We start from the raw sequence: 14,023 nt of genomic DNA, 5'->3' as shown, positions 1-14,023 counted from the left end.
AGGCAATGGCCTGGCATCCCTTTATAATCACTGGTAGAGAAACAGATAATTTTTTAGCATGCAAGTCATTTGGGATGCTTTGGACATCTGTGTGAGGATGTGATAAATTGTACCAAAAAGGTGCTATTTCTCTCCATGGACAGTAGCACAGAAGGCAGTGGTACTCATGGGAATGGAAGAGCAAGGGCACTGCCCATCCACCCCCTGGTGCTGGAGGGAGAGGGCGAGAAAGGCAGCCGCTCTCGGAAATCTCTTGGGTCGCCCCAGAGCGAATCAGCAGAACTCATGAAAATTTAGCAAAATTCATGGGCAGTATTTCTTCATGTCTGCAAGTACAGCTCATTAGATCTGTAAAGCAGATGGATATTTTTGGATCCATGAGCTCGTGAGGATATACATAGTCAAACCACTTCATAAACAGGTGGGTGTGAAGTAGAGAGCAAGTGAAAGAAAATCTCTGTGTCTATAGGCAATTTTTACTTGGTGGTGACATAAACGGTGAAAACAGTTGTTATATAAGCTAAATCCTTTCAACAGATGGTAAGAAAAAGAAATATCTAACAGTAAAATAAAAGGCAGATATTGCCAAACTTATACCCAAGGACCTTAAGGAAGGAAAATGTTCTTGCTTCTGGCCTGTGTACAGCCAGGAAGCAAATGGAGAAATAGGCTTTGATAACCACATAAATGAAAGCCATGTGTCACTGGATTGAGTTTGTGGATCTAGAACAGAAAAAAAAAAACCACAAATAAAACAGATGCTCTCATCATGACTGGTTTCTGGTTCAAAGACAGCTCCCCAGCAGCGTATAACTCACAAAAAGTGAAGCTAAGAGTAAGTCCAAGTTTCCATGAAGCAACAGGGAATATAGCATTGTGCAACAGCTTTTCCAAACCAAGTATACATTCAGGCATTGCCCAATCAAATGATAGCCAACAATGTATGCAACAAAGAACTGATTGAATCTTGCTATAAGACACAACCTAAATGACGCTATTAAATACCTTAATCTTGGAGCTGACAGATGTGTGGCATGGCGTTTGGTGAGTAGAAGTTATAATGAAGCAGTAGTATTACACACACACACACACACACACACTCTCTTTCAACTTCTAACACAAAACTGGAGGCTGGCATGTAGCATCATCAGCCAAGATTTTTCAGGCATAAGGAATTTTCTCGCACAACCAACTGTAGGTTAGGAAACTGTCCTATTAATTATGTCTAATGGAGAAGCACTTCTCTTCATCCTCCGAAAATTTTCAGTTAATATTTTCAACCACACAGGAGAGTCTTCATGTTTAGGATTGACCTGGTGACTTTATAAAAAAGCAGAGCAGCCCAAACTCCACAAAAATTACAGATTTCTGTTATGTGTCTCTGCCAAAGTCCATGCAGAAGACCAGAGAGCACCAAGCCGCCAAGTGCTCTGCATTAGAAGTTATCCTCATAGACATCAGGGAGGCCTGGGATCTGATTCTCCTCCCATTTCTATGAATAAGTCTGAAGAGGATTTTCATTAAAGTCAATGAGAAAAGACTGAGTGCAAAATAATTAGCATGAAATTATGTAATGTACTGAACAGCAGTATTCTCACAAGAAGGACAGACACATTTTGGGAAAACATGAACTACTCAATCACTAGTTACTGGAATGCAGGTGGAGATACATGGAAGTACACAGTATCTATATGAAGTCACACCAGATGATCTGATAGTCCTTTTCAAATCTATGAATCTGTTAATTGCCTGACTCAGTTTCAGGAGAGGACAGCAAAATACTCTATTAAAAGATCAGCTGCTCAGTAAGCACATTGACACTGTCAAGACCCGGGATCTTGACCAGATTAGTAGCGCACATCCTGACTCTGGGGGGTGTGCCATGTGCTCTCATGGAAGGCAGCTCCACTGTCACGGCAGCTCCACTGTCACACCAACTCCCAGGGCTCCTGGGAGCAGAGTTGCCTTCTGTAATTCCCATTGTATCCTCACTTACCTGATGCCAAACCTCTTAACATTGTCTCAGTCCATTTAGAATCGGCCTTATAAAAGTGGTGTTTGAAGAAAAATGTGTTTAAAAACAATCCATGCTGCACAGATGAATAATGCTGGATTTCAGGCAGTTTTCTCTGCAAACAGAAGGAGTTTAAATTTCTTTTGGTAATAACCCCTTTTGACTTGCCCACATGTAGATGGTAATTATTACTGCTTTTTACGGCTAGAGTATTTTAATCCCAACACATCTCATTCCCTCTCCCACATAGACTGTCTTTGAAGCAACAATAACAAGTACCAGCTCCCCTAGGCCAGTTTGCAAATTTTCCTCAAGGCTAAAACAGTCAGAGCAGACTCAGTAGGTCAGAATTGGATTTCCCAAATACGAACCATTCCAGAAAAAAAGTCTTTTTCTTATTGTTAACTTATTAATCATTAGAGAAAAAGAGAAGTGCTGGGGGAGCAGACGTCCCCCTGAGTGAATTATATATGGAAATGACTGCACAAAATGCTCTGGCTCTATTGAAGTCAACGGGAGTTTTGCCACCAGCTTCAGCAGAGCCACAATTTCATCCACTGGCTCCAGACTGACATCTCATATGTCACCATTTACCAGTAGCAGCAGAGTTCACCTCCAGGCCTCCCATTACCTTATAAAATGCAAAGGAAAGCTGAGGTGTCTCTGTGGGGATCTGGCAGCCTCACAGAACTCATCCAGATTTGTTTGCTTTTAATTACCATTACAGTCAAGGGCACTAAAAGCTGTGTGGAGTCTGGGAACAAAATGTTTTGGTTGCCCTCAGACACACATTATCCCAGCACAGCCCTGGCAGCGGCACCATAGCGGTACCCAGACGGAGGAGCTCCACCCAGGGGGGCCTCACCCAGTTCCTAACAAAAAGGGGATTGATGCCTCTGCTTCCTTCCATATCCCTGGGCACCCTCACAGGACCTGCACAGGGTGATGTATCTCCCTGCAGATCCAGGGGTGCTTGTTAAGGCTTTTTTCTAAGCCCAGGCTTTTTTCTAAATTCAGGCTGGGTGCTATTGCTATCAGTACCTAGCCAGATGTGCCAGCTGTGACCCAGCCACATGTCCCCTTAGCACGTACCTTGGGCACAGCAGGCTCAGGGAACATGAGCCTTTAGATAGGTTGAAGGAAAGACAGAGAGAACAGGCAAGCAGCATGATACAAGTCACTGATTAATTTGTTAGAGGCTGGTCCACAATGGGCACAACTTTGTTATCACACCTGGAGCTGCAGCCGTTCAGTTCCTTGCTGATAGACCCCAGTTAAAGCCCCCGTTCATCCTAAGCTGAAGCATTTTGTTTCTCCTTCTCCTAATGCAGTCAAACCTTTCCGATGAAAAGCATCCCCAGCAGATATATTGCCATGAAAAAGTTGCTCCAATGAACTGGTAGGAAAAAGAGTTCCACAGAAAGAAGATCCCTGAGCAGCCCCATTCACAAATGCCCCTCGCAGGCTCTTGTGCTAACTAGGAGTGACACCTTTAATTGCCAGTATCGAAACCTGCAAGACCTAACAGACCACTGCCTAAATCTGTAATATCGTCAACGCAGGAGGCAGCTCAGCAGTATTTTTTTGGTTCAGTGGCTTGTTTCCCTATGACACCTTGAGAAAAGGTTTACTTGTGTAATGTCTACAAACCTAAAATAACAGGGAATATTTAAATTGAGGTAGAAGGCAATTTAAAGCCCAGCTAAAACTCCTCTGCTGAAATCTCTAATGGTAGGAGAAATGTGCATTTCCAACACATAATTAGGAAGAGACAAGTAGAGGGTGTGGAGTCTTACTATGGAATGTTAATTACAAGCAGATCCTGAATCCCCGGGTTGAGTTCCAGCCAGCTGAGGACACATATTGAAATATACTTAGTGATATACTCATTTCTACTTAATTACTTGTGAGACAAAGTACTCGCAGCCAAAGAATATTTCTTTAGGATGCAGAGAATAACTCTGAGAAGAATTGATAAATGTAAAAGATACATGAAACGATATCAGTCCACCTACTTGCCAATTAAGGATATTTCACAACAGCATTTTTTTCTAGTGCTCTGTGTTGCCTATTTTAATGTCCTAAGTGATAAGATTTCCACCACTTCCCTTGGAAGATTAGAGAAGTCTCACAGCCAGGATTTTTTCTTCCTGTGATATTCAGCCTGCATTGTCTTTTATTATAGTTCAACTGGGGTTTTCTGCAAAAAAAATTACCCTAATTTCTTTCTCTCCTCATTAACTACACCCTGTTGGCAGACACAAGGGTTGCACTGCAAAGGGTGTCTAGGAAGACATTTTCATTGAATCAAACTCACTCTTTTCCAAGCATGGGTGCTGGAGCAACAACCAAGCAGAGCAAAAGACCTGAGTGGGAAGATGGAGAAGGCTGCCTACAGTCTGTCTCATTCTCCAGACCTCCCAAACTTTGTAGTATCTGAGACCCCTGTACCATATACTCCACAAAGCACAGTGAATGCATTCTCTCTGCTTCAGATCATGCAACAGGGCTAAGTGGCAGAAGATGACTGGTAAGGACTGGCAGCTGGCCTACTCCTCCTCACCTGCAGACTGGTACCACAGTCCCTTTAAAACAGTCCCTAGGTGGACTCTGTCAATTGACCTAAAGTGGTAGATGATGAGTCAAGTCAACAGCTGCATCAGCATGAAGTGATGATGGAGAGGTTGTGCTGCAAACACATGAACTTCAGACTGAGGTACAGAAGGTAGGAGGTAGTTATGTGAGCCTCAAAAGTGTGGCACAGGTCTGCACCATTTGCCTTGCGCATAGATTCAGGTTCAGTTTCCCTTCAGCATGAGTCCCTAAGGACTTTGACCTGCTGCCCTCATCTTCCTATCCAACACTTTGAATTTTTCTGCTGCAGTTAACAGGGCTATCTGCATGGTAAGACAGAGAGTCAGGCCTAGACTCCCTCTTACTTAAAGGAGACATGTAGCTTTCTTATCTCAAAGTCAGACAAATTGGAAGTGCCAATGCTGCACCAGCCATAGATGAAACCTATGTCTGTAATTACATTCAAAGTCAAGTGGGAAGAATTGCATCTCACATGATCAATGTGCAATATCAACTCACTGCCATCCAGCAGACAGCAGAAAAACACAGGTAATGTATTGCTCCCAAACGTACCAAGGAGCTCAGGCGGTAGTCAGGACATGGAAGTAACCACCAGTGTCCTAAATCCACTTGGAGACAGCATGTTTCCACAGGCTGACAAGGCAACAAGTTGCACTTGGGAACACAATGCATGATGGCTCAGCTGGCATGAGGTACAAGGTACAAGATAACCTCACATGTTCCCCAGTCCTCCTGAGAAGCAATGTGTGCTGACTGAGAATGCCCTCTTGCACTTGTGGTCATCCAGGTGAGGAGAGTCCTCTCCCAGGGCATGCAGATTTGCATTGCTGCCTGTTTGTGCTGGTCAATAAGAGACATCCAAAGGATGCAACTGTCTGTCAGTGGCTTCTTGGCTTTAGAGTAAGCGCAAGATCAGACATCACCAGGGAAATAAACAGGGAGATGGAAATTACTAAAAAATAACAAAGGGAGAGAAAGTAGGAAAAGTGTAGTGTAGATAAAAATCATTATCAGTTCTTTCTCTAAATCTGTCACCTCTTTATTCCCAAAACCACTTGAGCAAAAGGATACTGACCCTGCTGTCTGAGTCATATGCCACAAACATCTCTGAGGTCAGTACCAAAGAAGCAACAGAAGACATCTAAACAAAACCAAGGAGGAAATTTCTTTCTGTACCACTAAGGCCAACTCAAAATCCCACTGGCAATAGCCTTTTCTTGACAGAAAAAGAACACTCCCACAATCAGTGGTGAATCTAGGGCAGCACAGGAAAACAGAACTGGGATCTGAATATTGGGAACAAAGCTTGATCCAGACAGATACCATGAACTGAAAAAAGTAGGAAAAAAAAAAAGGAGAAACCCATGCAGACCTCACCCACAAAGGGATAAGCCATTCTTCTTCACTGGAATGGCCTCTCGGTTGTAGGCATGGTTCTCAGGCCTGTCCCCGTCTTTTACTTTTCCAACATTTTTCAGTCATGCTCAGTCTGAGTTCATCTTTCCCAGTGGTCAAGGCCTTCCAGATCATCTTAGCGTCTCTGTTGTTCCACACCCTGGACATGTGGGACAACAGAGCCCCAAAGAGGAATCACAGTGTTGAAATGGAGAGAGAGCAGAGGGCATAAAAAGTGGCAAAAGACAGATCACCCTCATTGCAACGGGTTATGTTGAATAGCTGAAAGGATCATGGGAAAAGTGAGTACAGACAAGCTTAGCAGACAAGCTGGAGTGTCCAATCTAGTCCTCTTCCCTTTGATGAGGCCTGGGTAGAGTTAACAGTAGTCTAGAAGACAGAAGACTTCTTTCTGATGACTCGCCATTAGATTGTCTCCAGGTCATTACCCTCATCAATTCCTAACTCAAGCTAAAGCCATGTGAACATCTAATGACAGACCTCTCCATTTTTCTGACAAGTTATGACATTATGCTCCCATGACAAGAGGCGAATAGGTCATAATGAATTTCCACCACTCTGATTTCTGCTAACTCAGCAAACTTCATCTAAAAATCAGACATGACCAAGGGCAACACCCAAGGGATGACATAGCTTGTTGGTGAAGTTCCTGACAAAGAAAAGGGCATGCAGAGAGGAGAAAGGTGTTGGCTCTGTGAGATCATACTTCTGATGACTGCAATACAGGTCCACATGAGATGTCAGTAGTTCAAGTTCTACGTATTTTCATGATTTCTGGCTCATTTTCCATGCACTCTCCTAGTCATACTTGCTTTGGGCAGCTAGGAGGAATAAAGATGGCACATTATGCTACTTAACTCTTGGCTAACCTGTCCACCATCACAATAATTTACTCCATAGGTTGAATATCTACACTTTATGTGATTAACAGGGAGTAAAAGCAGAGAACAGAGTTCAATGCAGAGCATCCAGATGTGTCAGTGCACCTAAACAAGCTACCTAGAGCTTAGATTCAAGGATGCAGGAATAAATACCTGTTCTCATGTCACTATTGATTGCTCTCCCAGTGCAGATGGGTGGCAGGTAACATCCAGAACAATCCTACCATTTGGTGGCCAAGGTGAGCTAACACTGAAGGAAAGAAATTAACTGCTAGCAGGGGCCAGTAAAAAGTACTATTTCTGGATCTATTTGGAGGACAACCTCCTAAGTATCGGAATTTTTGGAGAACGGTTTCAAGTACATAATGCCTGAAGAGCCTGAAAGCAGATTGTAGCCTTAACTAAATTGTTGGGTTGTATGTACCTATATGCCTTGGTTGATCAGCCGAAGAGCTGTGAACAGAATAATGGACTCTATGTCAGATGAAATGATGGAAGCAATGGACATCCTTTCAATACTTAAAGGGGCTTTATAAGAAAGATGGGGACAAACCTTTTAGCAGGACCTCTTGCAACAGGACATGGAGTAATGGTTTTAAACTAAAAGAGGGTAGATTTAGACTAGATATGAAGAAGAAATTTTTTATAATGAGGGTGGTGAAACACTGGAACAGGTTGCCCAGAGAGGTGGTAGATTCCCCATCCCTGGAAACATTCAAGGTCAGGTTGGATGGGGCTCTGAGCAACCAGATCTAGTTGAAGATGTTCCTGCTTATTGCAGAGGAGTTGGACTAGATGACCTTTAAAGGTCTCTTCCAACCCAAATTATTCTGTGATTCTATGACATTTTAGGTATCTGAGACACAAACTTTTCCTTCATGGTTTCCCATCCTCCTGCCCCATGTCGGAGCACCTGCCAGCAGATCCCCTTGGAGGAGGACCATTAAAGAAATTGCCACCCTAGGAAAGGGGATTTTTCAGCCTAACAAAAACTTGCACAGAAGACATCTACTTTACAATAAAAAACTGAAGGTTTCAAGAATGGAAAAACTGCAACACCAAAACTGCCAAACCCAAGCTGTTCTTGGTCTAAACCCAAAACTTCTTTAGCCAAAAAATACTGAAAATTTTGCTTTCATTTTTTCCAAAACTCAGAAAAAGCCCACACTAATTTGTGTTACTTCCATTTGTTCACTTGGTTTCAATCAAAAACCAAAATCTTCTGCACAAAGTGATCCTAAGCAGCTGTCCTGTTACTCACAGAAACTGCAGCATCTTCTGGCAAGTCATTCAGGTTAACACAAAGAGGTCTAAACACACTGAAGGGGTGAAATTGAGAGAAGGAAACACTTGCTGCAAATTCTTCTGTGCTTTAACGTTTGTCCTTGACCTTTTAACACAGCAGTAAAGGAAGGAAGCAGAAGGGACAGATTGCCATTAGTGTTATTTCATACTAAAGCTAATTTTCCCAAGTTCGTGACCAGCACTAACACTGAACTTGTCTAAGGAAGGCTGGGCTTTGCTGTACCACAAAGCTAGAGACTCAGCAAAAACAACAGCTTGCTACTCTTCCTGCTTCCCCCTTTCACACCAGACTTTTCTCTCCCCAGTACCTAGATTCAAGTATATATCCCAGTTACATCCTAACCCTATAGTGGGGCAAGACTGCAGTGTGCAGCAAGTCCCTTCTGCCTTCCCAAACTATGGTTTCCATGGAAAAGAAGGGCCGCTTCAGTGTTATTTGGGCCCCAAATCCCCAGGTAACCTGCAGCAGGCATCAAAGGTACATTTCTAGATACAGGCATCAAAAAACTTCTCCCCAACAGCGCAGAGCCTGTGGGAACCCAACAGTGACCCATATTCCTTATTTGCATCCTCCCTTGTGATTTCTCTCTTGCTTCCTTTATCTGTTTCAGAATGACTCAAGCAACACACTTGCTCATCAAAGACAAAGCATTGCCTGGTCAAGCTGTATGGTAGGATCTGGTCTCATACTCAGCACTTGCACAGCAAAGCACTTGTAACAATAATGCTTAGACCAAAGGAACAGTGTTCCACTTGCAAAATTAAGAAATGACAGATTTATTTTTGCTTGAGCAACTTTAATCCTTTCCTTTCTGATTCAACGCTCTGATGCATGGAATAAATCTGGGTTTGCCCTTGCCTGTGCAGCAGATGACAGATAACTTCATCTTGTAGGAGAGAAGCCATACCGGGGAGCTGAAATGAGACACAAGAATGACAGGTGACAGCGACCACTGAACAGACAGGCTGTGCCTATACCAATAAATTAAAAAACATGAGGGGCATCTCTGCCTCTTGTTAGACCAAGGGGCACAGCCTGGCTCACATACAGGCTGCTAACAGCCACTGGCCCCTCAACAGCCTGTCTGTGACCACCCCACGGAGTTCTTGGCCATGGGTTTCTCCTGGGTCCTATCTGGTGCCCCACAGTCCCTAAGATGCAACTGTTAATTCTGCATAACACAAGGACTGTCCTGAATCCCACCAGAGTGGTGTTTTTATAGCACAGACCTGGTGGACAGCGGGTGTTACATGCCCTGAGGTGGGGTAGGCGCTGCAAGTGCTGAAGGCATAATGCTGTCTGGGATGGTATGGAAGGGCTGAGAGGAACCTTACCTGACGCTGGTTCATTGTGTGTCTGGCTAGGAACAGTCCTAGGGAGAGCAGTCCCCAGCTTGTTCCCTGCAGTGTGGGCAGTCAGGGCTGATGCTTAGTTTGTCCCCTGACTTTCTTTTATTTAGGGATGCAGGAGCACCCTCAGGGTTTGTGTACCACCTCAAATGTCACTAAGCAGGGCTGTCCAGAAGCAAAAACAATATTGTCAACAGTAAAAATTTTCCCGACATCCAAAGACAAAAACCTCTGATGCTGAAGCACTGAGATTTCCTCAAGCCAGGTTTTGGTTTACTTTTCCCTTTCTCAGGAAAATAGTTTGTAACTAACTAGCTTAATTTATAAACAGGTATAAACCTAAATAGCTTTTGTTCTCCATTACCCCTTCATAATCCCTTTGGCCAGACTTGTAACACCACTGCTTAGTCTTAGGCAACATGAGTTGCTTACACATGCTCTTCATTTTCCAGTTTTCCTCTTCGATAGGCTTCTGTCCTTGAGCAGCCAGGTGGAGTCTTGGGTCTCTCCTACTCACAAAGACTTAATTTATCCAGGAACCTCTCTCTGTGTACAGTTCTTGTTATAGCACCCTGTTGTCACTGACAACAGGCTACAGCAAAGGTCTGAATCCATTGAACATTTGTTAACAGATCCCAGCAGAAACGATTTTCCTGTTTGCATACAATGTGTGTCGTGCCCTCTGACTTACCTATTGCATCAGAGCTGTCAGTGAAATGTGGAGCAAACTATGTGTTGTAAGGTTCATGGTCCAGCCACATCACAACACAAATTACATTCCCATGTAAACTCATCCCCTTCAGAATGCAAAACTGAAAATAGCACTTTGTTTTAAATCTCTAAAAATATTAGTGTTAGAGACCTTATGAGAAATCTTAAAAACTAGTTCTCAGCACCACAAGCAATGCTTCCTGCCTGACCTCAAAGCAATATAAATGGAGCTGGGAGTTGCTTAGAGGTTAGTCGGCAAAGGAATATTTATAACAGGTACCTTTACTTAGCCTAAGCTACTCCAGACCCCTTTCAATTGAGTAAAACTACATTTTGTGTTGGACAGAAGTGTAGTATTAAGTTAATTAAAAGCACCATCCATTCCAGCTGACTTTACTAATTTGGCGTATCCAGCATATGTGATAAAATGAGTGAATCCCAAGTGCGACCCAGCACTTATGTCAAACCCCAAACTGGTCCTCAATGCAAAGCGCTCTAAGTATTATTTTTGCTGGTTTTGCAAGACTCTGCTACCTACTTATTCCACTACAAAAACTAAAATAAATGCTCTACCAGCCAGTAATATTAATAAAGTACCTTTAGATCAAATGAAAACTCTCCCCATTGATGTAACAAGATGACTACGTCATGTATGATTGTGGTTAAGTACCAGTGTTGCCTCTTTGCCAGTACCTGACTGTCTATATGCTGGGGTTTTGATTTATTAAGAGCAGGGGATAAGAAGTAATCTCATAGGACCTGTATATTACCTGCCTGGGCTGCATCTCTGAGTACTCCTGAAGCACAGTTAGGAAACAAGGAAAACTGTACATCCCTGTGAGAGTCCCCACAAAGCACGGGGCTGTCAGAGGTGTCTGCATGTGCTGGTGTCTCTGCAGATGTACCTGCTCTGTGAAATGTGGGGGACAGGCAGAAGACAGGGTAGACACCAGCTCCCAAAAATAAGTGTCAGAAAGGTAGAAATAGTCAGATTCCCCATTCTCTAGAGAGCCTGGTCTGGTGCAGCACACGAGCTGAACTGTGTGCTGTGTGTCAGGGAGAGCCCTTCTCAGCTGCTTCATGAGGACGTCATCCCCACAAAGACTCTCCTGGAAGCTTGGCTGATCTGCATTTCTAAGGGGGGGTTACTGTGCATGTCAGATGAGGATAAATATACTTTTTTTTCTGAAGCTGTGAACTCCTGTTTTCCTCTCCCACACAGCTGCCTCAGTCCTGAGACTGGGATGAACCTGCCCTACTGCTCCTAGGACAGCCCAATTTATTCCAGTGGGTTGGTACCTATCTTGCACATAGGAAGGCAGACTGATGACTGTAGCACCTGCCTGGCAGCAGGAACTCCTTTTCAGTAGCTAAAACAACTCACTGGGAGGGAAAATGACATAGGTGTATACCAGACTTGCCAAGAGCTGTTTCACTACTGACTTCTGCATGGCCAAACCAAAGGCCATGGGACACTGCTCTGTACCTGAGGCTGAGAGCACATTTACAGATCACTTGGAGCAGCTGCTCAGCCAGACCAAGAAGTTCTTTCCTAGCCACACAATAAATACATATTTTCAGCAGCAACAAAAATAGATTTCAACGAATGTCTTTTAAAAACAGGTAGCATTTCACATCCCTCTTTGATATTTAACAGGGATAAAAAGTACTGTGCTTGGACTCCTTTTATTGTGGGGACCCTAGATGCTGTGACCACATCTGTCAATGGAAGGTTGCATAACAAAATACAAACTAAACATCATGCAGAAATATCATTAACCAAGGGAGTCTTTTTTTCTGGCACAGGAGCACTCTGGACCATAACAGTGCTGCAAACTAGGCTGTGCATGGAAGCCATTCATTCTAGGGATACATTCATCCCTCCCCTTCCCTTAGAGCCATCACAGGCCAGACACATTCACCTTCATATCATGCTGCAAAGCCCATCTCCCCTTTTGCTGGGTGCTAAGGGAGGGGTAAAGGTTGCTGGGTGGGAGACAGCACTCTTGATCTGTTGTTATCTGCAGGACTTGTGTTAGCCAGAGATGATGGAAAGTGGGTCTGCTATCACAGCCCTGTGCTGAAAACCAGAGGAACTGCTGCAAAGTTTGGAAAAGCATGGAAGTCTGAAACCACACTATCTGAGGGCAGACTCTGCCAGTCATCAAGTCATCTCTTGATCCTTGAGCTACCTCTTTGAAACCCATGTAGCTTACTCCTACCTTAGGAGTAAGACATCTCTGCAGTGATAAAAGGAGGTGCAGCAGCTGTCTTAGGAGCTGGCTTTTCAGCAGTGCTTTGGGATTACAGCTAGCCTGACTTTAAACAGTGGCTGCAGAGAAGCAGGACTGGCTTGAAGACACAGTGCAATGCAGAGCAGACATCCCAGGACTAACTGCCATTGAGGTAGCACTGAAAATTGAGGCGGTATAAACACATCAGTTCAAAGTTGCACCAGAGAGGAAGAGCCCTGCCAAGAGACCCATGAGCCTAGAGTCGTACTGGGAGGACACACAGGGTCACTCGATGTTCAGCCAGAGATTTCTACATCACGCTCTGTTTGGCTGTCCCATGGAGGAGGTAGGAAAACGAGGATGATGAAAGGGATGTGGCACTTGCAGTCAGCACAGCTGTCAGGCAGAGGTGCAAAGAAACTTCCTCCTCAGGACACCTCTCATGTGTGGGGGCTGCAGGCTGAAGAAAATCCCCTGCCCATTTGACAAGGAGTTACCGCCTGCAAATTTATAAAATGCAGAGCTTTTACTAGCAGGCAACAGCATCCAGAGCACATCTGGGAGGTGAGGAGCTGAGGTATGTGCTGCACAGAAAGCAGCTGGTGAGGAGGACAGGGCCACTACCCGAGCTGTCCCTCTGCCCTGAGCAAAGTGAGGAAGATGTCTGAATTAATGCTGAACCACTGCTCTGGTATTGGGAGCAGCGTGAGGGACCACCTTAGATGCAAGACTTAAACTTAGAACTTGTTTTCAAGAGGCTTTGTATGTACACTAATTAACTCTGCTAACACAGACAAAACATAAATCTGGATAATTCAACTCACTTAAATTTATTTTCCCACTAAGTAAACAGTTCCTCTTCAATGTTTCTGCTTGACTGCTGTGCAACATTGCACAAAACACTACTCCAACTTTTGTGTCATTTCCCAAGGGGAGGAACTTGCTTCTTGCGTATCATCCCTCCTTCGTATGGTCACCACGTGGCCTGATGAAACGTACTGGCAGGTGTAAAGTGTTTCCACTCTTGCCTAAAAGGGTCTGTACTGAGTTTCTGTATCACACCCCAAGTGCGATCTCTAGGCTATGTTGCCACTCTCTCGTGACACAGGCAAAGCTTTTGAGCTTTCCTTGCACAGATAACAAATATGCCAAACAGGTGAGTGAAACACAGCCTCACAGTGCTGCTGGGTAGATTTTATTCTGGTCAGAGCATTTGATAGGGCCAGTAAAAACAGGAGGAACCACAGGTAACATTGCATGGAAAGGGATCTTCCCAAGAGACAAAGAAGACCCGCCTGAAGCAGGACTTCTCAGGGACTTCCTTGGCTTGCAAGCATGGACACGTCTACTTTACATCTGCACCCACACACACACATGAACAGGCACATGCAGAGATATATTTATTCACACATATTCATACACACACAGATTACTATATATACACACATGAATATGTGTGTATATATGACTGACTGCGCTTGTGTCTGTGCATATATAATTTATTATGTTATGCTGTA

The sequence above is a fragment of the Nyctibius grandis genome, chromosome 2, assembly GCF_013368605.1.
Source record: "Nyctibius grandis isolate bNycGra1 chromosome 2, bNycGra1.pri, whole genome shotgun sequence".
NCBI lineage: Eukaryota > Metazoa > Chordata > Aves > Nyctibiiformes > Nyctibiidae > Nyctibius > Nyctibius grandis.
The sequence above is the reverse complement of the archived record's forward strand: the minus strand, read 5'-3'. Positions refer to the sequence as shown.